Source organism: Anguilla anguilla, chromosome 7 (assembly GCF_013347855.1).
Source record: "Anguilla anguilla isolate fAngAng1 chromosome 7, fAngAng1.pri, whole genome shotgun sequence".
NCBI classification, from domain to species: domain Eukaryota; kingdom Metazoa; phylum Chordata; class Actinopteri; order Anguilliformes; family Anguillidae; genus Anguilla; species Anguilla anguilla.
Genome location: NC_049207.1, coordinates 51,316,575 through 51,328,879, shown reverse-complemented (window position 1 = coordinate 51,328,879; position 12,305 = coordinate 51,316,575). Strand labels below are relative to the sequence as shown.

Sequence of the window (12,305 nt, the reverse complement as noted above, 5' to 3'; positions counted from 1 at the left end):
TGACATGCTAATGACGCTACATTGATCTCATGTTGCTCCTACAGTCGTGTAATTATTACCTACAGTAAAACAAATATGACTGTTTACCAACACACAGCCTAAAGTATTTTAATAAAAGATTACAAAATGGAAAAGGATCCAGAAATGTGAGACAATTGGTCACAATTAACTAAAAAAAATGCATTGGTTAATGATGTTTTTATAACAGAGGGCAGGATAAGGAAGCCGTGACCTTGCTCATTATGATTTCAGTACACAATGGTTTCTTACGCAGCCAGATCTGTTCGTTTGTTCTCCCAGGGGAACAAAACCTAATTCGACCCATTCTGCTGTTCATGGAATTGCCACAGCAGGAACCCAAGCAAAAACAATATGCTTCTCTTCATATTTGCTGTAACTACTCATGCTTGTCTTGGTCTTCTCAGATACATAATTACAAGTTATTTCTCTTTTGCCTACACATCATGGTCTAATATACTGCAATTTAAAAAAGGAGGAAAAAAATTGCCCGAATATGTTCAAATCATAATATGTTTCAGGACATTTTATTATGCTTTTTTGGTTTCATTACTGTTCTTTACTTCCTCACAAGCAGTAGAAACAGCTGTATTTGTTTTGTTTTTTCCAATATCAGTAAATCTATGCTGATATAAAACCGCCTGGGGTGTAAACAAAAAATACTGTGACCACCCCCCCTCCCCCCCGACAGAGTTTCCATAATGTACCAAGTATGTGCATCAACATTTTGAGTGAGCTTATCCACACCTCAGAACATCTGTCAAAAACTTGCCTACCTCTCTTAACCTTCTCCAGTTCATGTGAGTTGAGGGGTGAGGTGGATTTAGCAGCATTTCAACAAGTTTAAATTGAAACGGCCCCCCCTACCCCCCCCACCCCCCACAACCCCCACAACCCCCCCACCCCCACCTTCTCCCTTCCCCCTTCCCACATACCCCACGTACACACGTAGTCTAGGAGACGCTGGCTGAGCTAAAACAAAACGTGTGTGTGTCTGCCAGTGTTCAGTTAAATCTGTCCACACTGCGCAGGTGACCCAGAGTATGCTCTGGTGCAGTTTCACTGCAACCGGCCACTGGTTTCACTTTCTGAACACAGTTACACCGCGCTTTGTTCAAGCAAAGCTACGTCACAGTTTTGTGAGGACTGAGCGGTTTCTTTTCATAAATAATGTATGCCTCTCTGTGGTAATAAGTGTTTGGAAACAGCCCCCCAGCTGATCTGGGTTTCAGTAACACAGTCAAAGTGGCGTTTAATAACAACTGTAACACTTTCTGAATGATCGGATAATGGCTCCTGGGGTGAACCACGCAGTACATGGTCATGTTCAAAATCATGATCAAATTTTTACTTTTAAAAAAGTTTTCTTTCATCACTCAGTCAAGAGCCACGAGGAAGTAACAATCAATAGGCAGCATTATTATATTAACGCCATTACTGGGCTGCTTTTAGTATGCTCTCTGAATATACTTACAAGCTTAGCAATCTACATAGTATATAGGCAATATGTACAGTATCTAGTTTATGTTTGATAGCTGCCATTATAATAATTTCCAATTAATGGGTGTAAGGTAATGGGGTGCTCAATGTACGAGTAGCTTAGTTTGCCTTAAAGGCTGTTTTCAACAAAGGGAAAGCAAGAAATACTCATATTTCAAAGCTTCTGGCGTTAATAGAGTTATAACGACTCTTCTAGATTGCTGGAGGCGTGAGACAACCAAAACAAACAAGAACAGTGCCATGAGCAATGCATGTGATTCATCCGTAGGCTACGTCAGGCTGAATAGGGTATTATGGCAGTTTCCCTGCTAGGATCTCATCAACAGTACATGCTATTTTGCGCACATATTGTTTTGTTTCTTTATTAAACCACCCTTCGAATATTTTTTACTTGAGAAATAATACGAGGAGCTTTCAAACAAATACTGCATGCAGTTCTTGTTTCGGCTTTATATGACAGTTTGGACCATCCACACCAGGCTCAAACTCTGGTACAACTTTTAAAAGTGCCTTTCAAGCTAGAAGACTAAGATGCCTTATCAGGAAAGATCCTTGCGCCAGAACCCATTTTACCCCTAAGCTACCTTCCGGTGTAATACGTGCCTCTTTCCCTGAAATAAAAATCCAGGAAAACAATGTAAGCCACACAGTAACTCACAATAGCCCTGCAGTGCTGTATTTTCCAAAGGACGCTCATGGATCCATTTGCACAAGGGTAGCACAGTGATTTTCCATCCCGCCCGCTAGACTGATTTTCAATATATTATCTAAGGGGAACCGTTTTTTTTGTGTGTGTGTGTGTGTGATGCAAGCATTGTTCCAGTGGCTTTATGTTTGAACATGATACTTGAGCCCTTTGTATCACAAGTGAGACAGTAAATATCCCCCTTTGGATGTGCAGAATGTCATCGCCAGTGGAAAAGCAGAATAAACAGACATATCCGCGAAAAGGATTTTAGCAGCCGGGCAGATTTGGTTTTATTTACCCAAAGCCTCTGGTTTCCACTGCCTCGGGGTGTCCTCACGGAGGAATGCGACCTAACGCGAGCGCCGCTTCCGCTCATTTTCAAGTTGACCAAAATGTGCAGGCGGTTGTGGAAGGTTTTGTTCCAGACGTAACGTACGGACGGAAAACAAACGATTTATAGCCTGTGCGTTCACTTTTTTTTATTGCCTGTAAAGTTTTTGTTTAGGTGAACATTTATACTTTGAAATATATAAGCAAGATAAATTTCCTTTTGATGAAGTCATTTGTACATCAATTCTGTATGGATACTCACTTCAGATTCACTTTAGATTGGCAGACCACTAAATGGTCGCACCACTGATTGGTTAGAATATGAATTCCATGTAAATAAATACAGTAAACATGGTCGCCAGATGGCCAATACCAGTCTCTCAAGTAATGTGCAGTATATGAGCTTTGTAAGTATAAATATTTGTATAAATAAACCATTTTAAACCTCACCTGAATAAAATGGGCTTAATGCCACAGCATGTCTTTACATTGTTTTTTTATATACTACAATATAAGAGATTCATGGGTTGCTTGATTCTTTTTCACAGATTATATGTAATTATGGTTATAAATGACTGGAACAGTAAAAGCAGAAATTCAACTAGTTCAAATATTGCGCGAAGCACACGGTGAAGCAAGTGTTTAACTCCGATTATCATAATGAAAGTTCTAAGCCATTAGCCTCTGGTTGAGCAGGGATAAATTACATGTACAATAAAACAATACTTCAACAGTTATCTCAATATTAAAATGAACTACCGCAGAAAACAGTTCTATCACCATCTGAAAAAATGAATGCAAATACTTGTCAGATCTCGTTTGGGGAAGGGTGCTTCAGAAGTCTGCGAAACACGGCGAATTCTAAACCGCAATGTTTTCACCCGGCGTCAAAATGAGCTATACTACATAAATGATAAACAAATAAATGATAAATTATGAAGATAATAGTGCGACACGCTCTGCTTTGTGGGCTCCTAAAAAAAATTAGCTGCAGTCAGCAAAACCCTCAATGTCAGGGCACCTCATGATTACGCTGTTAGTGCAGCACTGCGAGTTTTCCTCTTCCCCATAGTCCGCCATCGTCACTTCAATTAACAGAACTGTGTTCTCCAGCCCTCCCCGCTTCCTCAATCAGCCTCCGTTACTCTTTCGACTGCAAAAAAACATCTCGAATAGAGCATGATTCCTGGCTATACAACCAAGTCCCCCCGGTGCCCTGCGTAAAACTGAAGTAATGTTCTCAGTCTCGCAGGACGAACTCCCGCAATCTGGAAGTGGCTTGTATTCATTTGTAATCAATTTCCTAGATGGATGCATTTCGCCTTTTCTAGACAGTTCTAATAAAGGCAAGTCTGCAGGTCTATGACAACACACCCCCCCACCCCCCTTCAGAGTTTCTTATGGCTTCAGGAATAGTACACTGCTGACCTAAGATGGTCTTATTTGAGGGGATGACTTTGCTTATGACCGAAACGCACAGCCTCTTAAATTACACGGCCCTCGGGAAGCGCGCGAGGAGCATCGCGGCCGTTTCAGGTCATGTGTTCCGTTCCTTTGTTTTTCCCGCGGAGGAGCGGTAATTGGTGCCTAATCAGCATTTTCCGCTCAGTCACGCCAGATCCTTTGTACCGCGCTTTTAATGCCTTCTTTTAATTGTGCAGTATCGGTTTATCTGGAAGAGCATTGTCGAGTCATCCAACCTGCAATCTGCCAAAATAAAAACCAAATCAAAACAAAAACATTATATTCAGTGGAATCTGGCCGAATAGACGGTGCCACAGTATAGCAAGAAAAAAAGCAACCGAGGACACAGAGGAACACATTTGAAAGTAATAATATAGAGGGAGATTCTATTAAACATACGATGCTGTACAATGTGTGTTTGACCCTATGATTAGACATTACATACCAATGCATGCGAAAAATATGATATGAATGACTTAGCACACATGTAATATTTATGTTACAATGATGCAGCCACACACATTATTTTAATGGGGGATAGTGGACCTCTGTAGATTACAGCCTCATTTTTGATGAAAAGCAACACTCTTTCACATTTGGTTGTTGCCCTAATATTTAAAAGGTCCAATGAGCACCATCATCACTGCGGCTGTGGCTTTCTTTCCAATGGTGAATGAAAACCCTGCATTCCCTGTACAGCTGAACAATGCAGACCTGCCATAATGTATTTTGCAAGCTCGCCTCAATATTTTATACGTGGTTCTACTGCTATGCTATTTGGAGCGGGGGGATGAAGAGAGGGTTGGTTGAAGATCAGAGGAGGAGAAAATAGGACAGTCGGGTGTAATGACAGGACAATGAGGCTTCAGGGTCCCCATAATGGGTCCCTACAATATGCTGTCAGTCACAAATTTATTTAAACCAATCAAAATAAGTTGCTTACCACAGCAAAATACAGTGATTGGTTCACAGCGGTAAGCATTTGATAGGTCCTCCCAGTTTGAGTTTTATGGAATCCTCACTATCGTGGCAGAGAAGCTGAATGGCAGACCAGCCAATAAAGAAGGAGCAGTAGCCACATGTACTACCTGCTGGACAGGATATCAAAAAATTAAATGCGCTGGCAATAATGGCAAGTAAGTTTCAGCCTTTTCGTTTGCTGAAAGGACGGTAAGTGAGCTGTCAATTTGTAACAACAATAGTTGGAGCCAAATCCATTTAAATGCGGTTAATTCGCGAATCGAAATTGGTATTCAATTGAAATAATCAAATTCATTTTGTGACGGGTGCTTTTTAGTCGACGGATTGAATTTAAACTCCTATCTGGAATTGGCTGAATTGAGATGGAATTGACCTTCCTCCCCGAAAAGCCAACATACTTGTCTGTCTCAGGTGGCTTCCTCCAGAGGAATTGCTAATATCGCGAACGAGCTACAGCTTGGCTTTGAAATACAGAATGTGGCGTCTGACTCAGAAAAGGTTTGCCTTGAGTTTGGTGTGAAGAAAAGTCGAGGGGAGATGCCTGAAAGATAGAGATGCTGAGATTTGAGAAAAGACCTGCAGGACTGAGAGAAGAAAGGAAGTACTCCTCCGGAACAGTAAGCAGAGACCTCCTGAAAGGTATAGAGAAGCAGCAGGCTTCTGTGTGAAAGGAGCTATGGGATGATAACAAGAGTCATGTGACAGGGGCAGCATGCAGGCAGGGAGGGAGTCTGGGCAAGAAACCCAAGGATGGATCCAAGGAGTAGCAGCAGAACCAGCAGTGTGTGCCCCTGCATTCTCCCCAGCTCAGCAAACTTTAGAAGAGTGGGCACTGGCAAAGGTGTAAAATGGCGTGAGGATAGAACCAATACCAGCGCATATACCATACATGTTGATATAGTTTAATGCAGGGAATCAGGATATTGAATAATGAACAGGTGTTCTCATACTACTATTGTTATTTTCTGTGATTGTTATATGCTGCTCATGTTCTATGGCCCAAATTGGATGAATTTACCTTCAACAAATTCAATTCATTACATTCAATAAATTTATGAACGTATGGTGACTACTAGGAGCTTGCCATTTTTAGAATGCCATTTTTTAGAAGCTTGTTGAAAAAAAAACAAAAACCATGTATACAATTTCAATCAGAATGCTACTTGTGGCACAACTGACAGCATATTAGCAGAGTGTTGTTTTAATATGGAAGACGTTTGCTTCTAGCTCGACTACGTCTGCTGTTCAGCTTCTAAACCAAGCCCCTCAGCCACCTTCTATCAGCAGTGGCGGCCATTTTGGAAGAGAGAATGACTGAAGTAAGGTATATGAGGAGGGAGAAGATTAAAATGAAAATGACATCTCTCAAAGGCAAGCGAGAGAGGACATCAACCTGATCAAATCCACAGTTAGCAAGGACAATCTCAAGACTCTGAAAGGAGATGGGAGAAAGACATGAAATGCGTTTCATTTCTGTATGCAATGCCAGAACAGCCATTATGGTTCTGAATCTTAGGCCGATATCTAAGGCTCTAGCAGATGTCAATGCTTCACGGGCATTGAAGAATGGTGAGTTTGTCGCTAAATGAACTTGTCACATGTCTACAGTCTGTTCAGATAAGCTGTAGAAGCACTTTGCCATTAGGAAAAAGCTGATAAAAAGGGGTTGTGATATTTTCCCGCTATTTTCTATGCAGCCCATTCTCTGTAAAGAATTAAGGCTTGTCCTTGAGCATGATTCAGAAGGAAGAACCTGATCTCCAGCTTTATTCAGACACTTGCATTCATCCTACAAAGCTTTTTATTTCTTGCAAATAATGTAGAAATGAAACATAATACAGTTCAGAGTATGAAAGCACATTGTAGATGAAGTGCAAATAGCAAAATGTTATTGGCTGTTTGATTCCAGTCAACTTGTATTTATTAAGCTTCCGTCATTTTAATTTCTGTCATCACAGGTACTGTACCTGCACTGTACCTTCTGAATCACCATGACAGATACAGGAAGAGGAATTTACTTCACAGGCTGTTAAGAGCCATGTTTCTGAAGACCACATACAGTCTTGTGGCCTTGTTCTTTTACGAGAGAAGTGTGTGACAAACGACAGTCACCCCCAGCGCCTCCCTGTATTTTTTTTTTTTTTTTTTTTAAATCGGTCTTAAATTTCCAAATAGACCAGGAGGTGTTAAGGGTTTTTGCCTACACAGCCAGGGCTTAATGTGTGTTATGGGCTAATCATAAAATGATCCCGCTCATTTTAAACCAGGTTCATATTTTATCCTTGTGATCGTCATGCAACATCATCAGTCAGTGGTTGTACACTGTGACCTATATTGCTTAGTGATGTATTCACTGACCTTTACAGTATGGGCACGGGGTATTGCTGAGCATGTATAACATAATACAGAAATTGCATGGGATTGCCTTAATATGCTAACATGATCTAGCTGGAACTCTCATTAAAATGCATTATCATACTTATTTAGCTGAAGCACTCATCCAGAGTGACAGTGCAACAACAGGGGCAGAAGGACATTAGCATGGATTCAAGAACTCTTAGCCTTGTCTCAGCCTCGTGGCAGTGATTGGGTAGCACATGTTTTCAACCGGTGTATAAATATACACTTTTTTGCTTCAACTGTCTTTTTTTAACAGCAGGTCTAATACCCCAGGCTACTGCCTGTCCAAGCACTATTAATATTTGCCAAATAGATTCCCCATTAGCTTCCCATTAGCATTTAGCCTGTATTTAACTATTGACACCAGGCTTGCCAGCGGTGGATGGGCTTTTCCCCCAAAGCTATGCTCCCCCTGAGATTTCTTCCCACTGGGGATTTTTCTCTCTCTCTTTCTCTCTCAGTTTTTTTCTCTGGAGGAGTGATTTTTTTCATCTCGCTTGCTGGTTTTTTGTGAGTTCAGGTCCGGTCTCTTCCTATTTTCCTTTTTTTTTTGTCTCTTTCAATTTTCCATTTTTTTCTTTTGTCCTCTAAATCCAAAACTGTAAAAATGCTATACAGTATAAAACAACTGAACTGGTTTGAGATCAGTCAGAGTGATGGAGGTGAAAATGGATGGAGGCTGTTTAATCCTAACAGGATTAGCTGGGACTACCTATGTTTTGCCATGTTTAGGACGTTTGGCTCTCTGTTCAATCATTCCAACCACCATAGATAGCATAGTTGCCATAGATGTAAAGCAGAGGTCATAGCTCAGGTATCAGTAGGTCAACAACCTCATGATAATTGCCGCTGGGGGTTTCCATTCCTGGATGTCCTGATTAAATTTGATATGTCATTCTTTTTTGGTCCCTGGCACTGTATGATCTTAAAGGGTGAGAAATTCTGTTTGGCAATCTTCCTATCAGCTCTCAAAATAGCCAAAAGGAAGGAAAGATAAACATCAAACTGATACAAATTAAATGATTATTGTAAAGAGAAACTTGTGTGCCTTTTGTGTGTCTGTGTATGTGTGTAAGCCTGAGTATGACCAGTGAATGGTGCACATACCATAAAGAACATAATATTTTTTATAGAAATATTTTTATATGTGGTTATTATATAGGTTTACATATTTGTTTTTTCCCTCTTATATGTAAGTGCGCTATTTTTGGGCTGGAATTAATATGATTTGCTCCTTAAAAAATACATACATAAATAAATAAATAAATAGATAAATAAATAAACATCTTGGGTATGTATTGGGGAAAACTGGTTTTTAAACTGAGTATTCTGGGTCTGGTCATAAGGTACACGTCATAAGCATATCAAAAGAATTTGCTGATGGTAGAAACACACATTAACAGTCAGCTCCTCACAGCTCCCACTGTTTCCATAGCCACACTATTAGGCGATGTGTTTGCTGGATTTCATGCTTGCTTTGAAAGCCGTCGATATCGGCTGAACACCTGGGGAGAGTCTATACAGTCTGTACAAGAAAATGATCTCATTGTAATCCGTCTTTCTTGTCACTGCTCTCTGATTTGGAAAAAGCCCATGCCTGCAATTTTGCAGTGTGCGAGCCCGGATAGCTCAGTGTATGTGTGGATATGAAAAACTGGGTTAAGCTATAAACTGTCTCTCACAGAACCAGACAAAGCAGATCGCATTGACTTACCTGTGTGCTGAGATTCCACTGGGTGTAACCTGGCAACTGACGAGCAGAGCCTGAAAGTGCATGACACAGGTTATTAACAGGTACACAACGCATTTCTTGTGTGTGTGTGTATGTGCGTGTGTGCGTGTATACGTGTATATTAATCCTTTAGAGATCAGACCATCACATGAAACAAATTTGCCTTTGGTAATTCCATTCAGTGGATCTCAGTCACCAGTCACCATCCCCATGTTTGTAATGTATACAGGTATGTCTATGTGTACTTATGTACAGGGGCATATTTTATGTTCGTGTGTAGGGGCGGGGAAATTCTGCAGCAATGCAGAACTGCTCCTGAAACCTCTCTCACTGGCAGCTTCATGAAGTTTGGCTGGCATGGTGGGGGAGGGCTGGTGGGGGGGGGGGGGGGCGCTGGTGGGGAGGGGGTGTGGGATGGATTTGGGCAGCAGACATGACCAGCATGAGCTGCAGTTATACTGTGGAGAGAGCAGCACGAGGTCGCTCTGTGTCAGGCTAACACGCCGAATTCTGAGCTTTTTTTTTTTTTTGGTGGGGGAGGAAGAGAGAGAGACGTGGCCCTCTCTGTTCTGGAGTCTGAAGATCAGGAATTCTCTTTGTCTCTGCTTAGTGTTTGTTTTCCGCAGGCGTGTGCATTCTGGGCATCGAAGCTTCCCCGCTGTCCAAGCCTAGCCCCATCCCTGAGAACCCACGCCTGAGATGGCTAACGAACGGGTGAACCGCTACGTGAGTCATTCGAGATTATAGTGTGATTGCGCAGCGCGGCTAGCTCTGAGGAAGACGTGCAGAGCGTCTCCCGTGCCGACGCATCGCTGTGCAGTTCAATATGTTTGCCTTCAGAGCACGGAGAGGGAAGTGTGGTACACAGACTTAGCAGAATGGGCATTAAGACTCAACAAAGAAAGGCTATCATCCACGTGGGCAAGCAAGAGGAAAGAAATGACTGAACATTCTGTAAATGATTCTGCTAATACCTTTAGAAATCACATTCATAAAGCATTTATAAGGTAAAAACAATTGGGCAACACTCTCCACAAATGGCCCGTAATAAGAGCCAGGTAACACCTTCATACACCGCACACACACATACATAACATCTTACACATCATAACACATTGACGTGCTTCCTTTACTAATTGAAAATATGAATATGGTGTGTTATGCTAACGATGCAGCACATGATATTACCATTACCTCATGGAGTGACACACGTCATTGACAGGCTTTGACGTAAGTATTTATGAATCCCTAAATTCTGCATATAAAAGTGCAATGCAGTGTCAAAGGAGCCAAGAAATGGGGGGGTGGGGGGTGGTTAGAGTCTTCTGAGGTGGCGTGTTGCCAAGTGCTCACAGGGAAGATTTTCAGACGATGACAATAACCCCACAGCCTTATGCTGTAAGTGGCTAATGAGATATTGACTTCAAATAAACAGGGACTGATGTGCAATTAATACCAGACACATTTGTGTCCCACCAGGCAGATGAGAGCCTTCCCTGGACGGAATGAACGCGAGGCTTCTCATTCTGGCCTGTTAAATGGACACAGCAGTAATTTAAACCCAATCACTCACGCCCGGCTTCCTTCAAATTTTAGAATGAAGCTTCACCTTCTCGTGTCAGATGGGTACACTGGAATAATAAACCACCAAAAGCCTTTCATCACCAAAGGCAGTTGCTGAACCGAAAGCATCATCACATAAAAGAACTCACTGTTTTTCGCAATCATAAACAAATCCAACTTTTCATTCTGCACTTCAGTGTTTCTGAACTTTGACAATGTTTTCATGAACTTAATAAAAAACCCATCTCTTCCATTAACTCGCAGGTGTTGAGATATTGTATAACTGTACTTTTTCCTATTTACCAATCTTTGATTTGATGCTCTTTGCCTACTTTAAAAATGTGCTTTTGTAATTCCCTAAGCCTAAAAGCATCTGCTGAATGACTAAATTGTAAACTGTAAAGTTTACAATTTTGAAAGTCAAGCCTCTGCCTGACCATTCTAAAACTAACCCGCTCGTTGTAAATTGGCAGACTAGACAGCTCAGGAAAACCAACTTGAGTTTTTGAAATACTGAGAGTCTCCAAAATAAGCGAGGAAGCTAAATTGGTCCAATCAACGCAATGATTAGTTGATTCAGGCTGTTAAGATCCTGGCTGGAATGAAACCCAGCAGATGCTGTATGCCCACCTGGAACAGGACTTAGTTGCTCTGACTTGTAGTGCATATCCACGCCTGAGCACAATCAGCCAACTATCTGAGCAGGGCATTACCCTGCTGGAATGGCATCTCAGTGCAATCATCCCTTAATCTCATTTGTGATTGAGTCCTTTAATATTGGGGCAGGGGTTTAGCAAACATGAGGTGCATTATCCAGAAAAGGGATGAATTTTGCACATTTAAAATCACAGTGCCATCTGGAAAATGCCATAAACTTGATTCTAACCAAAAATCACCCTCCGCACTGTCTCATATTTACATTTTGATGATATTTACCCTACATTGGAGAAGAATTGATTTAGCCAAAATGACTTTTGTCTTGTGTAATCAAAAAAAGGAAGAAGAAAAAAACTGGAATAGAAGTCATGTTTTTTAAAGGCTATTACCTGCCAAATGTCCACTTGCTTTTTTAATACCATAGGCTTGACTGATGGAAATTACAAAAATAAAAAATACATGAACTCCGATTTTGATATGAATCAAGTGATCACATATGACAAACTGTGTTGTGAAATTTATGAAATAGCTTGTCAAAAAGCATAATTGTAATCTAAACAGCTGAATGAGCCTTCAAGCCTCATTCGCACAAAAAATACATTCAGTCCTGTCAATGGGTGTAATAAATCATGCATATTCACTTAAAATTTGCCCAGACATAGTTTGGAAAATGAGTGTCTGAGGAATAATTATGTGGAAAGGTTCCCCACTCACTTGCTTTTCCCCTTTCTCTCTCTCTCTCCTGTTGCAGGTATGCCCAATCGGTAAATTGGCGACAGCTGCACACGTGGAATCCTAAATATGCCAGCCAAGGTGCAAGCGTAGGAGTTCAGCCACACCACACAGCAATCAAGTCTTTTGTGTTGTCACTTAGTTTCTTTAAGCCATTACTTTCTCTCTTTTTTTGCGGTAGTCTTAGTTCCACGGCTTTGTTTGTCAGTTTTAGTCCATTTTCCTCGTTTTGGTGGTTAA

At 41.2% G+C, this 12,305-nt stretch overlaps 1 long non-coding RNA gene across 1 annotated transcript in view; it reads right to left on the bottom strand.

Annotated features, from left to right (window-relative positions):
• Positions 1-12,305, bottom strand: part of LOC118231504 — a 34,964-nt gene extending 22,659 nt beyond the window's left edge. Inside the window, exons 1-2 of the long non-coding RNA XR_004766081.1 lie at positions 12,048-12,305; positions 9,096-9,145 (exon numbers count right to left, since the gene is read on the bottom strand). This is a non-coding gene — a long non-coding RNA (uncharacterized LOC118231504). The remainder of the gene's footprint in view (positions 1-9,095; positions 9,146-12,047) is intronic.